This window comes from Perna viridis, chromosome 2, assembly GCF_037379345.1.
Source record: "Perna viridis isolate PV_CMFRI_1.1 ecotype Kerala chromosome 2, ASM3737934v1, whole genome shotgun sequence".
In the NCBI taxonomy this organism is placed as follows: Eukaryota; Metazoa; Mollusca; class Bivalvia; order Mytilida; family Mytilidae; genus Perna; species Perna viridis.
Genome location: NC_142446.1, coordinates 63,811,974 through 63,838,755, shown reverse-complemented (window position 1 = coordinate 63,838,755; position 26,782 = coordinate 63,811,974). Strand labels below are relative to the sequence as shown.

Genomic DNA, 26,782 nt, shown 5'->3' with positions numbered 1-26,782 from the left:
GCACTCAGGAAATGTTGGTCATTTTACGTCCATGCATCGTTATTTAATTTTTAGTTGATATTAAAGAAATGTTATTGTTGTGTTGTCGTAGATTTTATAACGGATGTTGCTAGGGGTTTATCAATGCTTACTTAAAGGTGAAATGAGACTTGTTGAAGATAATTTGTTGACCTCTGCAACAATTTCTAGTTGTTAGGTTATTCGCTGGTGCACTTATGGCATTTCAGCATGTCCACGAATAAAGTTAACTTTAAAAAAAATCAGATATCTCTTATCTTTTTTTAATACAGTGAAGGTTAAACTTTAATCGTAACATTTATTTTATTAATTGCATTTAAAAATAAAATAAATCTTAAGTGACAATGTGACGTTACAATAGTCTAAAGTCTGACAGATAAGATATAGTTAAATCAGTTCAAATATTGTGCATTATCATAAGTACCCACCAAAAGCGTAATACAAAAGTTATATTGCAGCTGTTTATTATCAGTCTGTTAACATGCTCAATAACAGAGGTACAAAAAGCATGTATCATGACCAGCAACGTTACAATAATGAAGCCACGATCAGAACTAGGGATAGTATATACATGACCAAGGGAAAAAACTAAACATGTGATCCCCATTACATGAATAAACATAGAAATTAATGAATAAATCAACAACGCAAACTTAAATCTGTCATTATAAACCAGGTGTACAGTAAGCCGATATCTTACTTGTGCAACCAAACATTGCCTTGGTTTCTAGATAATGTTAACAGGAGATCATACATGTGCCATTTTTCTATTAGACAATATATTACGTCGGTGTAATAATAGGCAATAATTGTTTTTGTTTTTGTTTTGTTTTGTTTTTGTGTGTTTTGTTTTTGTTGTTTTGCTTTTTGTTGTTTGTTTGTTTGTTTGTTTTTATTTTGTTTGTTCTGTTGGTTTGTTTTGTTTGTTTTTTTCTGTTTTGTTTGTTCTGTTTGTTTGTTTTGTTTGTGATTTTTTGTTTTTGTTTGGTTTGTTTTTTGTTTTTTTGTTTTTTTGTTTTTTTTCATTTATTGTCGAAAGTAACTTCATTTACTAATATAGCTACGTAAATATTACTTTTTAACAGTGAGAAACATCATCATTATAGTTCTATATTACGACCTTAAATATTTGTTATAACTTCTTTTGATTTTACATTTTATGTCGAAAGATAAAAATCATAAACTACATCATTTATATTACTAATTATATCGATTTCCACAGGAACAAGATTTTTGTCTGCATTTCTCACAAAATGCGAGAGATTCGACTTTATCATCTTGTAATCAATGTCACTTTACAATGACTTGTTAGATTTTTAATTCCAAAATTTGTTGATTTGTGGTATCTTCTTGTTTTCCAAATGAAATTAAAAAAAATGGGAAAATTGTAAATTCAAGGTCGAATTGCAACAGGGATCGTATATTTAGAGTCCCTGAATGCAATAAGGATTTTATAAGTTTCTTTTTAGACATTTGAAAATAGGTCATTCATACTCAATTTCTATTTTTAAAGGTTCATCAAGACCCTTTTTATAAAACAATTCATATGATGTTATCCTTATGAACCTATGTAAAAGTTATATCAGAAGAAAGAGTGGTCTCTTTTATCTTTTTAAACATTCATGTCTGTATCTAAAAAAATGTTTAAAATTTTATTGAACAAATATACCTCTCTCAATTTTGAAATAATGCCAATTTTCAAAATTTAAAATTTTTCCTCCAATCAAGGGTAATTGAATACGTTTCATAGGTTGTTTATTGGTTTGAATTTAGCACCAATAAACAGATTAAAGAAAACTCTTTCTTCCTATATAAATTATATTTTATGATTATCTAATTAACACAGTTGATTAACAGGTAGAAGTTGACCAATTTTACAATCTACCACTTAGGCAGTTACCAATAAAAATGATTAATTATTGATTTTTTCAAGGTGAATTTTAGCATTTTATCACAAACTGAAGTTTTTTTAATTATACTATCCTCCAGTTTTCATTGAATAACTTTTTTTTTATTTTTGATTTCCTATCTTTATACACTATATTTTACAATTTGTGTTAACAACAATTTAGATGATAAAGAGGATTTGGAGGAATATGTTGATGCTTTGACAAGATTAGGGAGTAAAAATATTCCTACAGGGGACCAGGTGAAACCAGCTATATTGAAAATTGCTCAAAAAGGGTTAATTCAAATTACAGAATATGCCATTGACTCTATTTCACCAGTGGCCAGGGAAATTGTGTGTTCAAAACTTACTGAGCTCTCTACAACTTACACTGATTACCCAGATTTCCGAGCGGAGTTTGATGCGTTGTTAAGAGTGCATCACCCTTTCGATTAGGGTGAAGAACTTAAATAGATTAGATTGTACTATAAAACAATTTATTAACACTTTCGATTTTACACTGAGGATACTTTATTGTTTTATTATGTTGAAATGCCTTTGATCAGAAACCTAAGGTATATAGGGCCAAAGATTTGTTTTAATCTAGTAGCAGCTTGATTATTTAGTTAAAATGTCTTTGATTGATATGGAAACTGAGGAACAGTGTTAATTGTATTTTAATTCATGTTGAACTGCTTTAAATTTTGATTTAGTTGAACTGCCTTCGATAAGAAACATGATGTAGAAAATAAATTTCAAGCTGGTAAAACTGAATTTGTTGGAAAAAATATGGAGAGGCAAAGTTAATTTTGATTAAGTTGAAAGTTCTACAAGTAGTAGAAATTTAAATAAAGATTGCTTTAGATTTTAATTTAGTTTAACTGCAGTTGTTAAGAAATCAGGGATACATTATGCATGGTAACTTTCTTCAATGAGAAAATTAATTGTAGAATTGTTTTCAGTGAGGTTTGCACTTCATTGTAAAGCTGCCCTCCGAAGAGTTTTTTGTAATCATGAAAACTTGCTTTAAAGAACAAAGTTCATTTCAACAACGTTTTAAGTATTTTATATCCTGATTAACAAAATGACAAGTCATATATTTTTACCAGGGACCATCTAAACTCCTACAGCATAACATACGTACTGTGTGAAATCTGAAATCCAATAAGATTGAGGGATCTGACGCCGCACAATTGTCATTGGCTATGTGGTTGTATGGGACATTTAGTGCAAAAAATTAAGTCTGACAAACATAGGTGGGTGAAGTTACGGCTATGTGGTTGTATTGGACATTTAGTTAAAAAAAATAACAGTCCAACAAATATAGGTGGGTTAAGTTTCCTGATTGTAGCGTCAAGAATGTATATCAGGTGAGCTCTTCTTAATTTGTGGCATTCATTGTCATCTGTGTGTCATCAATTTGCACACAAATTTTGTTTTAATTTTTTATCTGTCAAAAAACATGTTCACCATGGCTCCAAAAGAACACGGGGTTCAGACTACAGTTTTTTGTTTATATTTCAAAAATTACAAGAGAAATAGAGGAAATCTGAAGCAAACAACCTTCTTGGCTGGAAGTTGTACGATTGCCCTTTATTGGCGTTATTGCCTCTTAATTCTCACAATTGACAATTTTTGCTATTTTTGCCTACCGTATGAGCTAGGCAAAAAGTCAGATTTACAAAAGCGATTAGTTCATTAAAATCTGCTATAGTGATTTCAGGGCTAAATTGTCTGATGAAGCGTTTAAGAGGTATTTACCTTTAATTGATTTTTCAGTTGAATTTCAGAAAAAAATTCTAAGAAACTGCTGAACAGAATTAAATGAAACTTTGTATGATTGGTCCTATGAATATTCACCAGAAAAGTTGTGTTTCAATATTTGATGTAGCGAAAAAACATGGCTTTTGCTGTTTCTAAAATAGACTAGGGGATCACACTGCAGTTTTATGCTTATATTTCAAAAAGTATAGCAGATAATTAAAATCTTTGCAACCTATCATCTTCAGCTTAAAGAGCACTACAAGAACATTGGGTTGTTGTTGTCAGAAGAGCCCTTATAGGGGTTTTGGCCCTTTTAAGACCAAAAATAGCTTTTTCATATCTTCGCCCTATAGAATGAAAACCATTGCAGAAAGAGAAAAGCTGTTGCTTGCTTAAATGTTCAGTTCAATGAGCTCTACAAAAATGTCCTGAAGGTCAAAGTCGTGAGATGTCCCCTTTTAGGGGTTATGGCCCTCTAAAGGCCAAATTGGTGTTTTTGCCATATAGAATGACAACTATTGCAGATAGAGAGAAGCTGTTGCTTGCTTGAATCTTCAGATCGATTGGCTCTACAAAAATGTCCATTGGATCAAAAGTATCAGATTAACCCTTTAAGGTGTTATGGCCCTTTAAAAGCGAAAAATCATATTTTTGCCCACTAAAATAAAAACTATTGCAGATAGAGAGAAGCTGTTGCTTGCTGAAATGGTCAATTCAATAAGCTCTACAAGCTCTTTCAAGAGTTAAGGCCCTTTCAATGTAAAAAAAATGTTTGATGACACCTTGTAGGTGCTAAGGACCTTTAAAAGTAATTTATGCATTTTTTTCATGTTTTTGCAAAAAAAGCTTTTGCTTGCTTAAAGGTTCAGAACATTGAACTCTACTAACCTTTTCAATATCTTTATACAACCCTTTATGGTGGCTAAGTATTATTTGAGTACCAGATGATAGATTTAGGCTCCTATGAGCCTCTAGTCTAAGATACGTTTGATAGATCTTCTCGAGCTTTTAAGGCTGCGTCTTTCTCACGTCAATGAGATATAGAATAAGTTTACATGACACAATTTCCACAAACCAGCAACAATTCGAAATCCTCTATGGCAGACAGCAAGCAACCCTCAACATTGACCTTAGGCGCTGTCTGCCATCTTGCTGTTGGCCCCAGGACAAACAAAATACATATTTACAGAAGTCAGATGGTGTTGCGAACTCTGTTCATAATATGAATTAAAATGGGCAATTGTAGAAATTTGTTGTACTTTTGTTTACTTTCATGACTTTACTTTGAAACTGTTGCTAAAAGCCAGAAGTTTGTTTTTAATTACTATTGTTGAAAGTGAAAGTAGCTGTACCAGATTTCGAAAGTACTCGGGCACTCTTTTATTATAATAGATTAATTCTTATGTTATGTCTTTCGATTTTTGCCTATCAACTTTGTGGCGTACTGGGCTTTTATAATATCACTATACCAAAGCCAGGCGCTGGCAAGTCCTCATTCCTTATTTGGAAAAAAAACGGAAAGCTTTGATTGGGTTCCGGCCAGTCTTTTCCTTCGTTTGTCACCATAAAACTATGGGAAGCTGTATATTGTTTTGCTCATGAAACAAGTCAAAATCTGCATTTTTTCTGTTGACTAACATAAGACGACGACCTGCATGCAATAGAAACATGCCAAACTGTAAAAAGAAACCAGTAGCTGACAAACAAAGGCAAACACTGACCAAACCGAAGCTTCCATTTTTCCCCAAACCCTGGATACTAAAAGCTCGCAAGTTAAGTTTTTTTTTCCGTAAGCAGCCATCTATAGCGATGTGCAACCTACATTAAACTATATAAATGCTATAGTTAGATTCGCAGATCAGGATGTTGGATGTTGTAAAGTTTCAAAATGTTCGAAACTTTTCTTAATTACATATTTATGTACCTTTTCACCTTTTAAAGGTGTACCATGCCATAAACATATCTTATCTTCTGTTTATATCTTTAGAGGGAAAATATGTAAACGCAGATAATAAACATTGTAGTATATTTTTTATTTCTTGCGGGGAATTTGTAGTTGATTTGTGTTTCGTATTTTTCCCCATTTTTTTCTAAACTCGATAACATAGCTGTACACCAGGCCTTTCAATCATTGTATTTAATATCGTGTCAACTATAATTCAAATTACAGTTGATGTCGAATATCCATATATAGTTCAACTGCATCATCTGTAGTTTGAGGAAAGAATCCTTTATTTATTCCCACATGGTAATTGTCCCGGAATGTGATTCTTCTCTACAGGCTTCGATGTAAACAGGCTGGACGTGGTTCAAATAGCTTCTGGTACCACACAAGTGAGGAAATCCACACATGACACTTGGTTTACCATTAGGACAGTTCTGATTGTTAGTTGGTCTGATATTATGCGAGTTCAATGCAATAACCATGCGGTCAATATCTTTCTGAAACAAGATTACAATGTGATAACAATATAACTACTGTCTATTTTCAAATTGTGCACAGGCCTTTTACATATAACTGTAGGTTTTAATGATTTTTTTTCTGATTTTGAGTTATATAAAGATCATATTTAAAAAAAACCGCACCTCAATGCTTTGGCAGGTTTACACAATAAAATTCGTCTTTAAGGTTATTTAAAGGTGAAAGAGGGGGTTTCTAATGCTTTTAGGCTATTTGAACTGAATGTTGAGTTTTGATACCGTCCAATTGTGTGAAATCATTTCAAATGTACTGCGTGAAAATGGTTATCAGTAACTGTTGCATTGTGTCGAGGTATCGAGGAACGGAATGTCAACATCAAACATTGTTGGTAACCACAACGCATACTTAAACTTTTTAAAAATAAGCAAATCGAAACATGACGAGGAACTATCATGCGCACATGTCTGTTCAGTAGATGAAAAGGATAAGATGTACGAAATAACTTTTAGACCTCTTGACAATAGCTTAGTATAGGGTGAAAGCCGTTAATAACAGTAAATTTATAGTTACCTGAACCAAACGTAGAAAACAGAACTGCATCTGATTTTTGTCGACATGGTTCCCACTAAACTGTCCATTATCGAGAAGGTCTGAAAGAACATCTATCCAGAACTGTGAGCATTGCCTTCGGAAAAAAAACTCCACAGCTTTTCAATACGCTGATTTCCCGTACTTTTACCATATATAAAACTCTCTTCGCGATTGGCTAGAAATTCTTGCATTTGTGCAATATGTCCGTTTTCAGTCCCCATATCTCCTCTTACAAGACGTGGACAACCACATCTTTTGCTTACTGATTCAATGAAGTACCCTGCAACTACTTTGGGGTCACTGTTGGTTTGTTTCTGGAAAACCCGTCAATACATCCATTTATGCAGATACCAAATTTCTTAAGCTTATCATATGAGTCTACATGCCACAAAAAGTCTGGACAAGATGCAAAGTACTTTCGTCTATGGAGGCGACGTTATAATCAAAACTCGATGCCCTTTTTGTCCAAAATTTGCCTTAAAATACTCACAGCCTTCCTTGAGGCGCATAGTCCATTGTGAATACATCTTAAATGCATTGCGCGATATCCTAGTTGACTACCACTAGTTGTTCTTGGATAAATTCAGCTACTTCGAGAATATCATTTCGAAATTTGCGTCTGAATAAGCCCTCTTGTCTGAATATTCTCTTCAATGTTGTTATACTTATATTAATATGATGATGTTGTGCTAAAAACTCTAATATTTCAGAATATCTAAATTCAAGGTCAAAATAAAAGCGGCATATCCTTTCTCGGTCCATTCCTAATGCGATTGTTTTGGGATGTGGCCGCTTAAATCGTTTATATACATGTACTAAGTTGATATAACAAGTTCGTAAGTTGATATAACAAGTAAACTAAGTTGATATAACAAGTAAACTAAGTTGATATAACAAGTAAACTAAGTTGATATAACAAGTTAGTAAGTTGATATAACAAGTTAGTAAGTTGATATAACAAGTTCATAAGTTGATATAACAAGTTCGTAAGCTGATATAACAAGTTCGTAAGTTGATATAACAAGTAAACTAAGTTGATATAACAAGTAAACTAAGTTGATAACAAGTAAACTAAGTTGATATAACAAGTAAACTAAGTTAGTAAGTTGATATAACAAGTTAGTAAGTTGATATAACAAGTTCATAAGTTGATATAACAAGTTTGTAAGCTGATATAACAAGTTCGTAAGTTGATATAACAAGTTCGTAAGCTGATATAACAAGTTAGTAAGTTGATATAACAAGTTAGTAAGTTGATATAACAAGTTGGCTAAATTGATATAACAAGTTAGTTAAGTTTTTATAACAAGATAACAAAAACAAAAACTTCACATGGTACTAACGGGCTTCCGTTTGTTAGCCAATGTTTATTGTAGGGGCAATGACCTTAAAGATGTGTTCAATCTAAATCTTTACATGACAAACGTTAGATAAAATGTCGTCTTAAACTGTGTCTTTAACACGTTCTAATGAAACATTTTTGTGAGAGGTTAGATAAAACATATATTAACTGTTAAAACAACGTATAAATGTTAGAATAACAAAAAAATCGTATATTGGCTTCATTCTTTTACTTCGTTAATGTGACTTTCAATCAGTTCTACTTATGATTGATTTTCGGAAAAGAATGAATACTTTTTTAGCAATGACCATCGTATAATAAGCAACCAATTGAAAACAAGTTACATTTATTTTAAAAGATACAAACTTATATTAATTTTAAATACCGGAAAACCCAATTGTAAATTTAACATCAAGTTACATATACTGCAGTAATAGGACACTTATAGTAATAGCCAGTTACACTTTTAATTTAGCGCGTAACTGTGTTAACTGTTCACCCGTGTAGTATCTTGTCATTGCTCTTTATTACACCAAATGTTTGTACAGTGTTGAGAAACACACGCACGCACACACCTATATAAACACACACGCACGTACACACCTATATAAACACACACGCACGTACACACCTATATAAACACACACACACACACACGCACGCACGCACGCACGCACACACACACACACACACACACACAGAACACAAATCTAGTATATTTCATTGGAAGGGAATACACTTGGGATTCCCTGAATATATGTTAAGCGTTTTGTATACATATGTCTTTCTTTTTTACGTATTCATGAAGAATAAAACAAACATATTACTTTATAGCGTAATGACATACGCACCACCATTTAAATGCACAAACCGCATTTTTTTAGACTTATATTGAATTAAAACACAGTGAGCATAAATGAAATCCGAACAGAATTGAATTTCTAAAAATAGAAATGTTTTTTTTTCAAAAATCCCCTTTAATTGTACGGTTAATCTTTATTGTTTAACTGTACGTTGATAACTCGTGCAGAAAATAACCATACATATGTATATCGAATACCTTTATACCTGATATTAAAGGAGATAATTACTGCTAAAACTAGGAGTCCTTAGGTAATGCGTTAAGACAAAATATTGTAATAGAGAAAGTAATCAATTAAAGCAGTAACATTTTTTTTGAATGCGTACTTAGTAAATGATATGAAATAGTACATCAATAGGAAATCAAACGTTTTGTTAAACAGTCAATTCAATTCAGGCTGCGTATAACGCAAAAGTTGTTTACTTATTCATGAACAACAAAGGCCACCTCCGAAATTTATTGAAGTCATTGAAGACGACAGAGACGCACCATTCTATTTATACCAAAAAGAGCTATGTAAACTGCTGGAATTGCTGGAACTGTTCCACTTTGAAAAGACAAACGATATTCATTTATATTGATACTAAAAAGATAAACATATCAAACATTTACCAGCAAGAAATCATGCAAATTATAAAGGTGTTGGAATATTTCTCATACTGAACATTCCACAAAAGCATTCAATGTGATGACTTACCTTAATTCAAAGTTATAATGAGTGTTCATGCAAGAAGATTTGATGTACAAGTCCTTCAAAGAATAAAATTTGTACAGAACAAGGAACAAACATGCAGTATTTCACTTGAAACATGTAAAACAAACAAAAATAACGTAATAAGCTTTTTATACACCCTACTGCGAGTCCATAGTTTCTGGATTTTCCAACTGATAAATATATATCATCATTCGACTTTCAGCGTGTAAGTGTATCGTATACTTTGTACCATTATAAATTTGTTGTATGACATGTCCAAATTATCTTAACTAAATTGTATCAAACATAGTCGATCCAGCAGTTTAAAAAAATAATATTTCACCCAATACTTACTTCACCTATATTAGATTTGTTTTAACTATAAATTCGGAAACTTACAAAAATACTGACAAAAAGTGATATTTTTTGGGACAAAAACGAAGGATATTGTGTAACTCTTATATTCAAGATGTGAAATATCTTTTCAAGTATTGTCTTTTAGTTTGATTGTTTGTTTATCTGTTTGCTTTGTTTGTTTGTTTTTTTTTTTCAAAACAAATTATAAAATATGTTCTTATTGGTCATCTTTAAATGTTTTTACAACGGCAAACACATTCCGAAACATCAGATTTGGGCCAATTTAACTATACTAAAATTCAAAACTTTAAAACAGTGAACAAAGACGATATGCATACGTAATATAGCGAAATAAACAAACCAGATTACACATAAAAACTGCATTAAGAAAAGGAAAACAAGATTACACAGAAACACACTGAAGATAAGGAAAACAAGACTAAACACAAACACACTGAAATATGGAAGACAAAACATTACACATAAAAACTGATAATAAGGAAAACAAGACTACACACAAACAAATTGAAGATACGGAAAGCAGGACATTACACATAAAAACTGAAGATAAAGAAAACAAGACTACAGACAAACAAACAAAAGATAAGGAAAACAAGACTACAGACAAACAAACTAAAGATAAAGAAAACAAGACCACACACAAACAAACTAAAGATAAGGAAAAAAAGACTACAGAAAAAAAACTGAAGATATGGAAAACAAGAATAAACACAAACACACTGAAATATGGAAAACAAGACATTACACATAAAAACTGATGATAAGGAAAACAATACTACACACAAACAAACTGAAGATACGGAAAACAAGACATTGCATAAAGACTGAAGATAAGGAAATCAAGATATCACACAAAACACTTGATCACTAGCAATTTGAACTCCCACAAAAATAGGAAGTGACATCATGTGTTCATGACGAAAAAGTATGCCTCGCTTTATATTACAACTGAGAATATTATGTTCACAATCTAGCAACAGTAATACAGTTCCCCGACACGAACCAGTACGGGGTACTGTCAAATACAATGCACACGTGGGCGATATTTATCATTCAAAATAATAACAATCAGCAAAATGGCTGTAAAATGCTTTATTGATGTTTTGTGAACGCATTGATATCACTTTCCTTTTACTTGTATGTTATAACGCAGAACAGAATTACTCACTGTAGAATACGGTATACTCCCAGTGAGATAACACCCGTAGTCGCCTACAACGTATATGTTTGACCCATCTACATAAAGCCACCCATAAATTTGAAATTAAATTAATCCATCTAAATAGATCTGCGATAATTAATACTGATTTCGAATTGAAGGACCGAAGGATTGATGAGCAGAAAATGTGATTTCAACATTGTATTCACTCGTTTAATGAGGCTATACATTTTAAACGCAATTTACTTCCTCTTTTGAATGTGCCTATTTATTGACACTAGGTTATATATATCAATAGCACCTAACGTATCTGGTCGCTCCATAATAATATACAAAACTCAATTGTCAAGGTAGATGAATTATTTGCATAAAAACATATTCTTTTATCAAAACAACTGATGTTATTCAATTAAACATCATTTCAATATCAATACGAAACTGATCTGAAAATGCAATATTTTTAAACATTTGGAGAATACATACTTTCATGGGTTTTTTTTTTATTTGTCAATTTGCTGGTGTGACAACTCCAAGTTTTCAAACATTCTTCCTGTTTGGTTCTTTAAATCTTGCTTCTCAGATTTAGTGTGTCCCTACTTCCATTAGTTAGTAATCATGGAAAATGTGATATATGGTTGGAAAGCCTATATATTTTAATTTCTGATATTTTGTATAACATGCTTAAGTAAAGAGAAAAAACATGTAGCTTTTCATGAATGCTGAAACCTTGTTCATAAAATATATAAGAAATACAGAAAATGCATTGTAGAGTTCCAAATTAACGAACATAAATCTGTAAATGACCGTAAAATGCAGTAAAAATACCTGATGTTCAATGTGAATCAACTCCTAAGAGCAGAAAGATTAGAAAGAATAATTATAATGTCATCATATAGAGCTATAAATCAAGTTAATAACAAAAGTCACATTTTAAAGAATTTGCATGATTCTTACAAAGACTACTACTTAATTGTAGTCTAAATCTAACAAATCAAATTTAGTTTGATAACGAAAAAAAAATGTTTTTAGTTACAAATGATAGATATGAAACAATAAGTATTCGCTTGATGATGACATACATTCTTCTTATTAGTTAACGCATATAAATATCCTCCAAAATCTACTTTCATTTTGTATGCAAATGTTTTGGATTTCAAGTTGAAACTAATAATGCGGTTATTTAAAAATTGTTAACGTGACTCACTATATCTTTTAAATACCAATTGCTTTAAATAGATCAATAAATTCATCTATACCTTTTTTCAGAAAAGTAAAAATGGAATATTTGAAATAATACGAAACCGAAACAACAGTGGCCTCATTTTTTGTTTAGTCGTCATATTTATTAAACATTTAAAACGATCGACTGATGTAATGTGATATAGTTTGATATAATCGACGTTTTAATACATTAAGATAAAGTTTTCTTTTTTTAAATATAAAAATTGTTTGAACTTACAGAAACTTGACACAGCGTCCTTAACACTTTTGGGTTAATCTTGATATTATTATTTACTTAGACAGGATTTTCCGCAAGTTTACAAAGCATTTGTAATTCTGTCTATCTAAAGTGGATTTTTATTTTTACTTTAATGTTGATTCTTCCCTCAGTCTGTCTGTTTGTCTGTCACACTCACTTTTGCCACTTTTAAACACCGGTCGATATTCTTCAAAAAGTTTTTTTTCGGGAATCATTATACAACCATGCATTTAAATAATGTCATTTTATTTAGATTTTTGACCACTTTCTTTCAAAATCAGACAACGAACAATGTTATTCCATTTAAAATTGAACGTGGATGCTTATGTTGTATCATTACATTTCATAAACACATCACAGTATTTAGTGAGTAATGGATTTATAATGCATGCGTGAATTTATTTAAATCTGAGTGTCGGTGACATCCATTAGCAAAATAAAAATACTTAAACTTTCACATAAAAAAATCGAGGGCATCAAATTTATGAAATTATATATTTATACAAATTTCTTTATCTATATGTAAATTTAGAATAGATATAACTTGATACAGGTAATACCAAAAATATCTGAGCTCATAATCTTGCATTCAGAAGAGATTAGGATAGTAAATGAACTATAATATGTGAAATTCGTGTTAAGTAAACTTCAAGTAAAACAACTGTAATTTCAATTGAAGTTCACGTGATTTACATGAATATCAGAGGAAAACATATTTGCCTGTGTACTTTCATAATCTTGTAATTGCATACTATGCAGTGAATTTAAGTTGATCAGCAGATCCATTATCATGCGATTGTAAAATGTATTGGATCCTGGAGGGGGTGATATATGATGATTGTTATATAATCAAAAGTTGTCGATGGTTCTAATACGGTTCATTTAAATGTTGATAAAACTCGGCTAACAATTTCGAAGCGACAATATTGGGAAAGTAATATCAATATTTTCGCATAAGCGCAAGTCATTGCATCGTCCATTGACAACCACAGATTAGCCTAAGTAGTTATATTCTATAAAAAAAGAACAAATATGTAAAAACGGCCTTATAATTGACAAAGAAAGAGGCTGAAGTCATCATACTGGTAATTAATACGAATTTAACATTTTTACGTTTGCACTTAGAGCCTGTCAGGAAACTATATCCTGGGCAACTTATGTAATTTCCATATTTAGTGCAGCCGAAATGACCAAAAAGTTCCGAAAGGGAAAATAACTGATGTACAGACTTAGTTGGGCATAGTTTCCTATCACCTCATATAGAGAACTTAACTTTCATATGGCCTCAACAATTTGTTATGCAGGTGATGTGCCATAGGAGTATGCCTTTCTGGTTTTAAATAATACAGTTCATGGAACAGGCACAATTTAAAAGGTTTGGGAAAAGATAGACCTAATTAAGTATTATGTCACTTGCTCTTCAAGACAGAAACCGCCTGGTAAAATATATAGCTCCGATTGTTTCATTCAAACCATAGTTTATCTTGTTTACGATCGGATAGGCAATCACTATCTTTTTTCGAATATGCCAGTGAGGTTTATTTGCTTATTTCACATTTTATGTATAATGTTCTTGCCATTCGTAGAAAATTGTTGTACTTCCAGAATCTATACAGATAATGAATCAGACCTGCCATAAAATTGCTAAAGCTAAATGTTTACGCTCATAATGGAAGCTTATATAAGCAACGCCTACCACTAGGTTCTCAGGACAAATATAACAAGTGTTTGCTCCATGTTGAAAACCCCATTGTAACTTTTGAGATGAAGAATAACTTGAGGCTTAGGTAAGTCAGTGTCATACATGTATGATATTTTGACTCCCGTGAAATATCGATCCCCGTGGATAAAATATATGATATCTTAACCAAGGGCACAAAATATTGTATAAAATATTGACCCGCAGGTTTTTTTAACATAACCACCCCCCTTATGATAATGAGGTTATGAGGTTAATCTATGACATAAACGGGTCCAAATATTAAATCTGAGGGGGGGGGAGCTAAAATATCACAACAGGTTAAATATTGCATGTAGGGGGGTTAATTCATAGCAGCAGGGGGCTTAAAATATTGTAGCAGGGGGTTTAAATGTCATAATGAATGGGGTTAATTCAACACAAGGGTGGGGGGATTAAATTATCACAGCAGGGGTTTATTTGAGTAATCATTTTAGGGAACCAAGGTTATAGCGGTAATCAAAAGAATGTAAGGGACATTAAGACCAGACATGAAAAACAGACATGCACAAAGAACATAGAGTAACTAAAATCATACATACAAAGTAACAAAAGCAAATGAGCAACTTGGGCTCCACTAAAAAACTGGGAGTATGGACAAGGTGCACCCGTAGGATGAACGTCGTCTGCTTTTCTAGAAACACCTGCTGAATTGCTCATAAAAAGTCGTGGCAATTCTGCCGGATTTTGGTCAGAAGAACATATTAGCTACTTTTAAAAATGTGTTCCATAATGCAAAACAGGTCATATTTGTGGGGTTTATTAGTCGAAAAGATATCTAGTTTGCCGTGTTCAACATAGGCGTACACTACTTTGAAAGTACTAGTGTTCGTGGGGTACCAATTTTCATGGTTTTCGTGGTAGACCAATCCACAAAATTTGATGTGTTAAAAAAATTTTGAGTTCATACGTTTATTAATTGTAAGGCACAATGGTGGGACCCAACCTTTAAGTAGCACTTCAGAATACTTTCGTGAAAACTTGTGAAGTTTTTCATTAGTTTCATTATTTTCACTTCAAGTATTCTTCTTAAAGCAGATCAGTCAAGTCGATAAGGTCAGCATCACTTGGCAACTTATCAACATCTATTTCTACAATATCACTGCGACTGTCTTTGTGAGCACTGTTAAATCTATACTGTTTTAATGCTTCAACGGGCTCTCGCGAGCTGCAAGTTGAGATAAATTGTGTTCTGTTGCGTTTTGAACTTCCATAAGCAATGTGATACGCTATACTCTGATTAGCACTTTGGTCTGTGGCAGTTAGTCCGTTTTATATCTGCTCGTTATCTCTTAAAAGCCTGTACAACTTTGATATTGTGTTCTACAAAATTAATATGAATATGCTGCGTTAATATCTCAAAGTTCGAAAGCAATTATGTTTTCATCATTAGTTTTCATGTTATGTTAATATCACTGTTACGTGAAATACTTTTGTATTTCAACAGATTATTAAATCATTGTAAGCAATAACTCGAATTTGATACTTTTATAGAGATAATCGGATAATTAACATACATACCGAACGTTTTTACTCAACGAAAGAGTCTCAGAAGGGTCAGTATTTTGAATTACGGTTATCTGCCTTGTTTCATTTTTTTTGTGATCCACTGTAACAGTAAAAATCAAATTAGAACTACATTAAGTTTGCTATAAAGAAATTAAACAATTTGTTGTTTTGTCTTGTAAAAGTGAATTCTATCCGTATTTTCGGCCCATGGAAAGTATATTCTTTTTGTGTAAATCTCTGGACCCGCCACCTGTTTGGATTATAATTCTTATCAGAAGCATGATCTATTGTTGGACATGAAGATAATGGGTTTAAACTTTATTTTCAAATGTTTGAGTTTTAGTTTATTTGACGAAATGTACAATTGACTATATAGGTAATAAACATCTATATATACGTCTTAAAACTATATACTAATATTTCAGTTACGTGTAGCCCAGGTTAAGACAAATCTTTGACACTTGTATGTAAATTTTTGCAAACTTTAATAACATACACATGTTTTCTACGTTGAGAACGGGTACTTTACATTAAAAGATAAAATGATCGGTTAGCATTGAACATAATGTAATATTACTCAGTCTCTGATTCAGACACGCGGACTCGTTACAAATGACTATATAGGTCATAAACATCTATATATAGTTCTTTTTGTAGATATGCATATGGAAGGCTAAGGCTGAGAGGTGTTATTGGTCCATTGTCGTCCGCATGTAGGTCTTCTCCCTTTTGAGAACACTGAACAACCTCACAGCAGTAGACGTTGCAACCCACATTGTCAATAGGACCAAAATTAGTAATTTATGCGAAATGCATATCTTTACAACACCCATAGCCAGGGGGTGCATAAGTTTGTTAGGATTCCCCTCCCTATAAAACAAATACGCACTTTTTTTTCTTTTTTTTTCTGTTTTGTTTTTGGTTGATTATTGACTATTAAAGTCGATAGCACTTCGCGGTGCGAGGAATTGGACTCGCTTTGTGAGTCCACGCTTCGTGAGTCCACATAACCCCCTTTACAAACTCCTGCCTACGATCCTGTTTACATTCGTCGTCGTCTATAAATGTTTCCTTAAATCAATCTGATGCAGATTGTAAAAAGAATCCACCATAGGCCCAAGGTATGAAGAAAGTGATTGCTACATAGTGAAGTCAATACGACATGCCCGTTGACGTTTACATTACATACATATATAGTGAATACACACTATTTCCGCCAAAGACGGATAGGAAGTGTACAACGTTTTGTTGCATATTTATAAATGACATCTTACTTGAGTCTCCTTTTTTTCCCGTTTTCCAGACTTGTTACTTAATTGTTGCTTAGCCAATGTGTACACACGGTTGTTGTGACGTAAATGTAGCTGCGCCACTGTTGTGGGTGACGAAAAGTATACATGTACATGTATACCAACTGATATTTTAATCTCAAATTTAAATTCCTACTATACATTCGCTCTAGTTGCTCATCTGCTTTTGTTACTTTGCATGTATGAGTTTTGTTATTTTATTTTTTGTTGTTGTGTTTGTCTGTTTTCCATGCCTTGTCTTTGTCCATGCACTGCATTCCTTTGATTACCGCTATATTCTTAGTTCCCTTGATTTTTCTTTCTTTAGTCTTTTTTTGTAGACAGTGTAACTTAAGTTTTTTTTTAAATATGTCGGTAATGATTATAAACATATATGCATAATATACCAATTTGAAGATGATTTGGTTTATAATTTTTCATTGTTAACATATAATAACTTGTATGTGATTTTTTGAATGTTTTAAAATTCGGGTTTTAGCATGTCCAATATTTTTGTAGGCATACCTCGCAAACTAATTCAACACAAGCAGAAAAGAAAACAAGTACTATCTTTGAAAAAAAGATAGCCGACGCATTAACATTTTACGTCTAAGTTTTTACATTTCTTCAAGGAGTCATAGAAAATATTCATAAATCTTTGAATTCTTTCAAGAAAATGACACATGACACGCAAATTCAAATTTTCGATACAGTTTTTTCTAACGCAATTTCAAATTTTCTGTACAGTTTTTATGAACGCCACTAAGTTATAAGTATTTGGCCAATCGGGAAACATAATTGCTATCAGGTGACTTGCGTTTCCATAGAAGAGCGTCCAAAAGGTCAAAGGGTAAGAAGCAGAACTATTCCGACTGCGTCGGAAAAACAGACATAAAAAAGTAACCGAAATAAAAGTATTTCCCTTATCCGTCACGTTATCATTTGCATATATTTATGAACTCAACAATAAAATGCATTTCCATTTTCAACTAGTATGTTTTGATGCCAGAGTTATAAATGTACAGGAGGTTATGATGTTTTAATTATGTTGATCTTGAATTTAATCACATACAGAAGATACGATTAGGACGGGAAAACGATTGAGTAATATCATATATCTACGTTATTAACCTGATATGGAAGTTCATCACCTAAAACATCACTGGACTGTATGGGGCGGTAATGGTTATACGTAACCTCTGCTTTTACAGTTTATATATGTTTTGAATGTTTTCTTTGTTATAGAAACCTTGCAACTGTGTACTGTGTACTATCTGGAGAAGTACTAGAGTTTGGGTGGTATAATTTTGACCATACCATATTTTAGTTACATGCATTGGTCAACTGAGAAAATAAAACAAACATAAAAATGTTTGAATTACATTGACAAGAATTTGTCCATGCATTTCTCCATTATTTTCTTATAATTGTCCTCTTTGATGATGTTGGTTGGTCATCATCATCCGAAAAAAGACATCCCCTCCTAGTTCTTTCATTTTCACTGGAATTGCCTCCTATCTCCCCCTCTCGCTCATTCAGTTCACGATTTAGACCAGGAATATCCCTCCTTATTATCTCTACGATAAAACATAAAACAGTTATCTGCACAAAACATGATGAAGTAAATGCACACTGTGAAAGAGTCGAACCTTGTGTATGCATGTTTAACATTTATTGTCGTTAGTTATTCATGTTAGAAACGGAATTCTTTATTTTTGATAATAATGTAAATTTGAATAAAATAAAGTAAATAAATACACTTGTGTATAAATGTTAACTGGACAAAATTTGTATCTACAGTAGTGTAAGTTAATTCAATGACGCGTAACTGTCGTTTTCAATAAAATATCATATTATTCGAGCATTCCAAAAATAATTATGCTTTGCTGTCACATGTAAGGGATTTGTACCAGTCGAGTACACGAACGGAACTAAAGTTTATTCGATTTGGTTTTTATTAATGATTGTACTGATACAAAAAAGTATTTATTTGAAAATATAAGTTTTTTTCTACGGTCAATTCTTTATTTATAAAATACATACTTTACTGGCAATGTTTTTTTTTTCTCTGAAGAGGATGTACTCATTTCCCTCCAGAATAAGGCTCTGCTAAATCTCTGATTATGCTTACAATTTCTTTCCTTTCCTGGTTAATGATAACAGCTCATTCCTTTGTAAGCTTCCTTATTTGGTCTGCCATTCTGCGCTTCAGACGTGGAAAGTCTCCTGTCTTGTACATTTGTTGTGCTTGAACTGGTAAATCATCCATATTATTTTTCATCTCTTCTAGAATAAACAGCAAGTTGGATCGATTCTTCTCGTATGCTCTTGCGGTGAGCAATTTTTTAATAACAGAAATTTCTATGTGTGGTCTGGAAGCCATGATTAAGAAAGATAACCGCGTGGTTGGCTTTGCAAGAAAGTATAGGTACAAGGGCAAACCTTAGATTTCATTGGTTCAAAATCATCTAACAACATGATGAAAAAATAGCAACTTTTCACCATACAAAGTATGAATATACTTAACAAAAAAGGTAAACCAGCATCAGTACAGATACGTAAAATTGTAATTTGTTGATTTTTTTATAGAAAAGATGTCGCAAATAAAAGATATATTTCTGATATACAATTTCCGTAGTTACATGTAATTTAAAATATCCATGCAGAAAACGTATGCGCACATGTATACATCTTGTTATTACACCTATCCCTTTATACATGTATCACATGTAATTATATGTTGTTACCGTATGTAGTTTAGTATATAAATACTTTAGCCACACATTGTTAAATGCTCAAAATGGATAGAAGAGAACAACTGTTTGCACTGGTCCTTATAATGTATATGCAATACAGAAGGCTGAAGTTTATAGATTTACCATTTAACAAAGAGGAAGATTTTCTTGTTTATTTTGATGATAAATTTTCTCAACGAGTACAAAAGGAATAGTGCAGTTGCTCTGCCTTTTCACAACCCAACCATACGTAACAGAATACTTGAAACGTATGCTGTACCAGCAATGATGGAGACCACCAATTAATATGAATTACTGTTTACAAGACCGTGCGAGTTTTGGATGTTACCCGGAGAGACAGTGGACTCGTTCAGGGATATGCTACTACAAATATCGCCGCGAACAGCCAAATTCAGATTTGGAGGAAAATGTACGACACTGGAGAATAGACTTTTTATGACTTTAATGTGGCTACGTCAATATCCAACTTACACAGTACGTTGGTGTTAGTATTGCCATAGTAAGTGCAGCGCTAAGCAGGATGTGGGTACTTCTTTGGGACGAAATCTCCTTTTGTTGAAATACAGTAAAATTCAATTATATAACAACTATCTTTCAATGACGCGGACCTCTAAGAAAGCACCCCATCTTCCGTCAAGTGAATATGTTATATTTTTCAGTATCGTAATAGCGCAAGAATACGAGCAATTTAATCAATTGTTATTGAATGCTGATATAATGCATCTATTCTATTTGATTTTTAAAAACAATTTACACCCTCTCTCCCCAAAATAATGTCAACAAGCCCATTTAACTACATTCTATACAACTATTTTAACTATTTGACTAACGAAGCAATAGTCACGCGGTAAAAACCGTTGTTTCCAATGCGGTGGATATGGAAATTAGGGTTGACGAGTGATAATTGTGCTGTAATATCTAAACTTGAAGAGAAATAAACAAATCAACATGTGTATCAAACAAACACATACACGAGCAACGTCGTGACTCCTTTTGCCGGAAATTTTTCAATTATAATTTGTGTTTAATTCTGGCATGGCCGAGCTAACGATGTCCTGATAACCCATTTTGTCTTGGAGTATTTAAAAAAAATTATCTATCCTCAAAGTTAAACCAATATTTACTCTAAATGCAATGAAAATGCTTTCTCAATTCATATCAAGCGTGTGAGAAATATGATGGACATTGGTTTACAATACCTGTAATATTTTTCGGGACTTTAAGTATGTTATTTATACAGAAAATAATGAAGAGATAATTTAAATACCATGACATTAATTTTAAATTGCATTTTACAGGTGATTAGTGACAACCAAAAGAACATAAGCTTCGTTCAGTAAGGATTTCGTAGCCATGATAATGAAGCATGCGCGTACCAGCAGCTGTCATCGATCGGATCTGGGCTGGACTTAGACTTTCCGGCAAATTTGTTTTTGTTAGCAGACAGCATATACCCTAACACAGGGCCACTTCTTACAACTTACAAGGCCAACGAGATAGCTGGACAGGCAAGACTTGAGAAGACACGTAGGCGTAGATTCAATATTGTTCATAGAAAGAGACGTGTGTATGTTGAGCACGTAATGAAGGAATTGAAGACTTTTAGGATAGTAGGATCTATATTTAAACGCCCAAGATGGGAGCTATCTTGTATTATGGAGTTATGTGCAGGACTATTAAAGAAAGGGGCAGATTTGATTAAAACTGTGTTTTATTAAGTACAATTTGCATTTTTCTTATATTTATCTGCACCCACATTTAATGACGCCCAACATTCCCATTAAATAATTACATTTAACAATAAACATTTAAATGTTGAAAACTTGAGGTACAGTCATATTAGAAAAGAATTTGTGAACGGTAGCCACGTTTAAAAGATATAAATGAAACTAAGTACAAATGAAATATAAATGAAATGTAAACAGAAATTGATAAATGTGAGCCTAAATGTTTTGGCCTTACGGCCTTCGCCAGAGACAAAGAGTATTGAAGATAAAACAAATTATATTTACATAATTTCTAGTCGTAGCCTAAACTTAATACGTTCATTTTCATTGACATTCGACAGTGCAAATTTTCATTGTATCTCAGTGATCACGCAAAAATAAAAAAATCAAAGTACTGATGTACTGAAAAATTTTTATCGATCGTTTGAATTTTTACGCCTTGAAGCATCCGAAGCTTTATTATCTTTACACATGACCGAAAAAGCCCATAAGAATGATTATAACAAAAAGCAATGTCACCAGATCTAGACAAGAAATCAACATCATTCCCGAGATATTTATTATTGAAATTCCTATGCTATCATCTAAACATAGTTTCGTTTTTATTTGTCATCCATTTTCGGGTTTCCGATCTCACGAGGCGGTAACCGTACTAAAATACACGATACAGTGAGTGATTCATTGAGATGCTTCGGGACTTTATGCTACCTTTCTGTACAACGTTTGGCCCCCAAAATGTGTGGCAAATGATAGCTTGGAACCCTGTAAAAGTTTCTTGTTCGGATGCACTGCCCCCTGTTTTGAATATATTTGGATCCGCTAGGGCTTGTACGAAATATCTGAACACAGATTCAGCATTCCTCTTTATATTTCATTTCTGTGATCGATGAATATTTATAGCCTCGCAGGTTTTTCATTTTTAGCTAAACATTAAATAGTGTATTTATGTGTCAAAAAATAAATAGACAACTTGGGCGTAAATAACAAAGAATTAAAGTTGGTATATTAAAATACCAATAAAATGGACTTAACTATCTGTATTTGAACCTGAATGGGGTACGTGTATGCCGATTGAACTATTTTACTGCGGTAGTGTAAGATAATTGCAGATGTTACCATATATTACAAATCTCAAGGCTAATGCTCCTGTATTTCAATTCTGATTTTCGATCAAAATTGAAAAAAAATACATTAAGTAGATATATTTTGTAACATGAAAAGTATAAAGTATGCACAAACTGAATATAATTAGCGAAGTAAATGAAACAAGACGGTTATCTTATTTTTCATTATTTTATAACGGTTATTTCATTGATTTCATGAATCAAGGGAATGACATGCTCTTTTCATAAAGTGGGAAAACATTAGACTTTGAGAGAATGGAATATTTTGAAATTTGACAAAAGGTGCCATACCGTAAAAAGAAGTCCGATTTGTGGTTATGCCTTGAATCATCTTTGAGTGGGACTGCAAAAGTGTATATCCGCTGAATTTCTTAAATTTGTAAATGACATTGAAGGAGGTAACGACAGGAGAATAAATCGAATGTAAATTTGAGACTTAACGACAAGAAGGTTTGTATCCAGATCTAAAACTTACTGGACATTTCTATGAAAAGAAAGATAACTGGAATGTATTTTTGATACTATTCACATTACGTCCGTAGATTAAGTTTGTTATCCGATTATCGCTATTAGGTGATAAAAACCAACTGCTACATATTGTATCATTACTTCTACAGAAAGATAAATGGAAATTCATTGTACTATTTAATTAGTATTTGTGTATTTTACGCCGATTCGCTCTTGATCCGTGCATTTTTTTTTTTTGCATTTTTGATAATACCGGATATATATAAAGTTATCAGTGAAAATTACTTTATTAGTCGGGGCAATAACTACATTTACTTTTTTATTGTGCTTTCCCATGGCATTTTTCAAATCGCCTTCGAAAATATCTCGATCATGAAATAGCTTGGATGTTTTATCGGAGGATGCCGTAAAACTATCTTACACTATTGTAATATTCAATTCTGTTAAACGCTTCCAAAGTCCAAAATGAAAAAAAAAAAAAAAAAAAAAAAAAAAAAAAAAAAACACACACACACACACACACATAAATTAGGTATTTATAAAATAATAATTAAACATATTTGATGACACATATTAGGATATAATGAGGCTTACGCTTTTTTTCTCGGTTTTGTTCCATGAAGATCATTGAGCTACTAGAAGAGAAATCAGTCTGTTTTATATCTATAATACGGCTTCTAAAAGGACTTCTCTGTAAATAAGAAAATAATATCTAATTTTTATCATTACATTTTTTTCATAACAACATAAAAAAATATATATATCAACCCATTTAAATGAATTAAGTTTTCTCTGTTTTATCTGGATCTACAATAAAAGGCGTGTTTGATGATGAACAACATAAACATGTCGTTTTCCTGATTCTGCGGAGCACCTCGATTGCCATTCCTCAAATTAACAAGAATCTACAAGAGATGACAAAGGATCAATCAAGTTAAATTAAATGTTATTGTATGAAGTATATATGTGTTTGCTATGCGTCATTTAACGCTCTGTTTCATGACAAATTTAATTTAAATGGAGCTAGGATGGTATACACAAATTGAAGATATTTTTGTGGGATTAATAGTACAATCGCTTTAGTTGTTTGTGTGCTGTCTTGATTTTAATATCATCAGTTTGTACATGGTATTGTCTGTATTTTCGCGTTTTGGCAATACATTGGGATATTTCTAAATTGTCAATTAATTTTGAATATTCGATATAAGTCCTCCATGTTAAGATGTGTAATCATTTGCAAAAAACACATACTGTTTTGCGAACAAATATGAATAATAAAGGAGAACTCATAAAAAAACTGTTCATTTATAACATTACAAACATATCATTAGTGCTTAAAATCTTCAATTTAAATTGTAATATAAAGTTTTCTTTTATTTCATAGCTTATTTTTGAAAGAGGTGTTATTAGAAACATTATTATGTATAGTTCATGTCGCATAATTTATTTTAATTCTTAGCCTTTATCTTTACGTGTTTTTTTTACATTATTTTCTTTGTCTGGTTAAATTTAGCGATAAGTTCTTCGGTCAATAAACGAAATATCTGACAAGCGTGTGAAGTTTTTGTGTATGTTTTATCATACCAGAGTTCGTCTTTGAAATGCATTACAGTCTCTTTTCCAAGGCTCCATTTGTAATAAATGATATATCTTTTAATGTCTCCACACTCCGTTTTATTCTTGGTATTTATCCAATTAATAATAATCTCTTGTTTATACATATATGTATTACCACGTTACTCAGACAATAAAGCTTGTTAAGGTTGAAATATTACATTCTTCTGTCGTCCGTGTTTCACAAAATAATTGTGAAATTTTCAACTGATTATATTTAATTCGGGAAAGTCACGTAGTAATTACATAACAATTATATGTAACAATATGCTATATTTATTAACAGCACTGTCATTCTAAACCTCAAACTTTTTTTATTTGAATAAAAGAAGGGATTTTGTTTGTTGCTTTTGCATACCATTACGCAGGTAAAGTGTGTCAAAACCACTTGTAAATGATCAATTGTGCGTTAGTATCAGTATCGTTATAATATGTATGCATTTATGGATTTAAAGTATATTTCATTAAGTAACAATTCTTATTCTGCATTAAAATGCTGCCTTTTAGATGACAAATTACATTTGTGTCGGACAGCATGGTTTATTAATAAAGTATATGTAAAACGAATGCAATTTCTACATATTTTCTTATACTTTTTTCACTAAATTTAAGATCGATACTTATTTGATACTTATCTACCTCGAAGAACCGAACGAATTATGCACCAGGAAATGATCCTCAAGGTTGTGTGTTCACTTCAAAGGCAATTAGAACATTTAAATGCAACTATAGTATGCACATAGATTCAAATTACATACATGCGAACTAAGACTACGTTTTATTATCAATAAATAAACCAATGTGCAATGTTTTGGTATTTAACTGAATGAACATTAATCTATGTTTATACATTGGTATATGTCAATTGGAAATGTTTTTTTTTCAGTTTCGTTTTGAATATTATGTAAAAGATATATGTTAGAATTTGGCAATTAATACTGTAAATAGAATATCCAAATGTATGTAGATAACAATTCTTTTTTCTAACAGGAACAATTAATTATAAATGTTTTTCAACAAACGGTCGGCATTCCAATGGGAACAAATTGTGCTCCTTTACTTGCTAACCTATTCCTTCACTCTTAGGAGGCTGACTTTATAGCTGATCTGATCAGAAAGAAAGAATATCGTTTGGCTAGATTTTTCAATCTCAGTTTCCGCTATATAGATGACGTATTATCTTTAAACAATCCTAATTTCGAGGATTTGATACATCGCATCTACCCAAAAGAACTTGAGATAAAGGATACTACAGACACTTTGAAGTCAGCCTCATATCTTGACCTACACTTTGAAATCGATGGTAAAGGAAAACTATTGACCAAACTTTACGACAAACGTGATGACATTGTTAACTTTGCTTTCATCTGTGGCAACATCCCTTCAGCTCCTGCGTATGGAGTGTTCATATCACAACTCATACGTTATGCCAGAGCTTGCCGAAACTACGCAGACTTTTTGTATCGAGCTAGAACTCTAACAAATAGGCTTTTGGAACAGGGTTATGTTGCTACAAGATTGAAGTCATCACTACAGAAGTTTTATGGTCGTCATCATGAACTCGTGGATCGTTATGTTGTATCCATCAGCACCATGAAAACTGATTTATTCAACGGGTCATAGTTTTCCTTTCCTCGTTTGTCTACCCCGGACTTGACTTTTCATGAACAACTCTGCGGGTGTTTCTAGAAAAGCAGAGGACGCTTACCCTGCCGATGCACCTGGTCCATGCTCCCAGTTTTTAGTGGAGTCCGAGTTGCTCATTTACTTTTGTTACTTTGTATGTATGATTTAGTTACTTTATGTTCTTTGTTGTGTATGTGTGCTCCCATGTCTGGTCTTTGTCCCTGGATTACATTCTTTTGATTACCGCTATAACCTTGGTTCCCTTGATTACTTTCTCCATGTTTAACATTTTTCATTAGGAAATTATGAGTTATATACATCAGACAAACAAAG

General features: G+C 32.3%; 1 protein-coding gene and 2 long non-coding RNA genes across 7 annotated transcripts in view; all 3 read right to left on the bottom strand.

Moving 5' to 3' along the window:
• The window catches only part of LOC148626437 (uncharacterized), a 30,566-nt gene extending 20,612 nt beyond the window's left edge, over positions 1–9,954 (bottom strand). For 2 of the 5 annotated variants that reach the window (XM_088570437.1, XM_088570439.1), the window contains exon 1: positions 9,585–9,916. The gene's annotated coding sequence lies outside the window, so the exon portion shown is untranslated. Of the gene's footprint in view, positions 1–9,584 lie in introns of all 5 variants that reach the window. The other 3 variants (XM_088570440.1, XM_088570438.1, XM_088570434.1) reach the window with 3 other exon arrangements.
• Positions 4,796–9,402, bottom strand: LOC148626438 (uncharacterized). Its single transcript, XR_015920069.1, has 2 exons — positions 6,663–9,402; positions 4,796–6,112 (listed from the first exon to the last, which is right to left on the bottom strand). It is a non-coding gene; the product is annotated as an uncharacterized LOC148626438 (long non-coding RNA).
• A 9,236-nt stretch (positions 9,955–19,190) lies between the features above and the next one.
• LOC148626436 (uncharacterized) lies at positions 19,191–25,550 on the bottom strand. The gene is made up of 3 exons (XR_015920209.1): positions 25,463–25,550; positions 23,804–23,900; positions 19,191–19,420 (listed from the first exon to the last, which is right to left on the bottom strand). It is a non-coding gene; the product is annotated as an uncharacterized LOC148626436 (long non-coding RNA).
• Between the last annotated feature and the right edge of the window lie 1,232 nt (positions 25,551–26,782).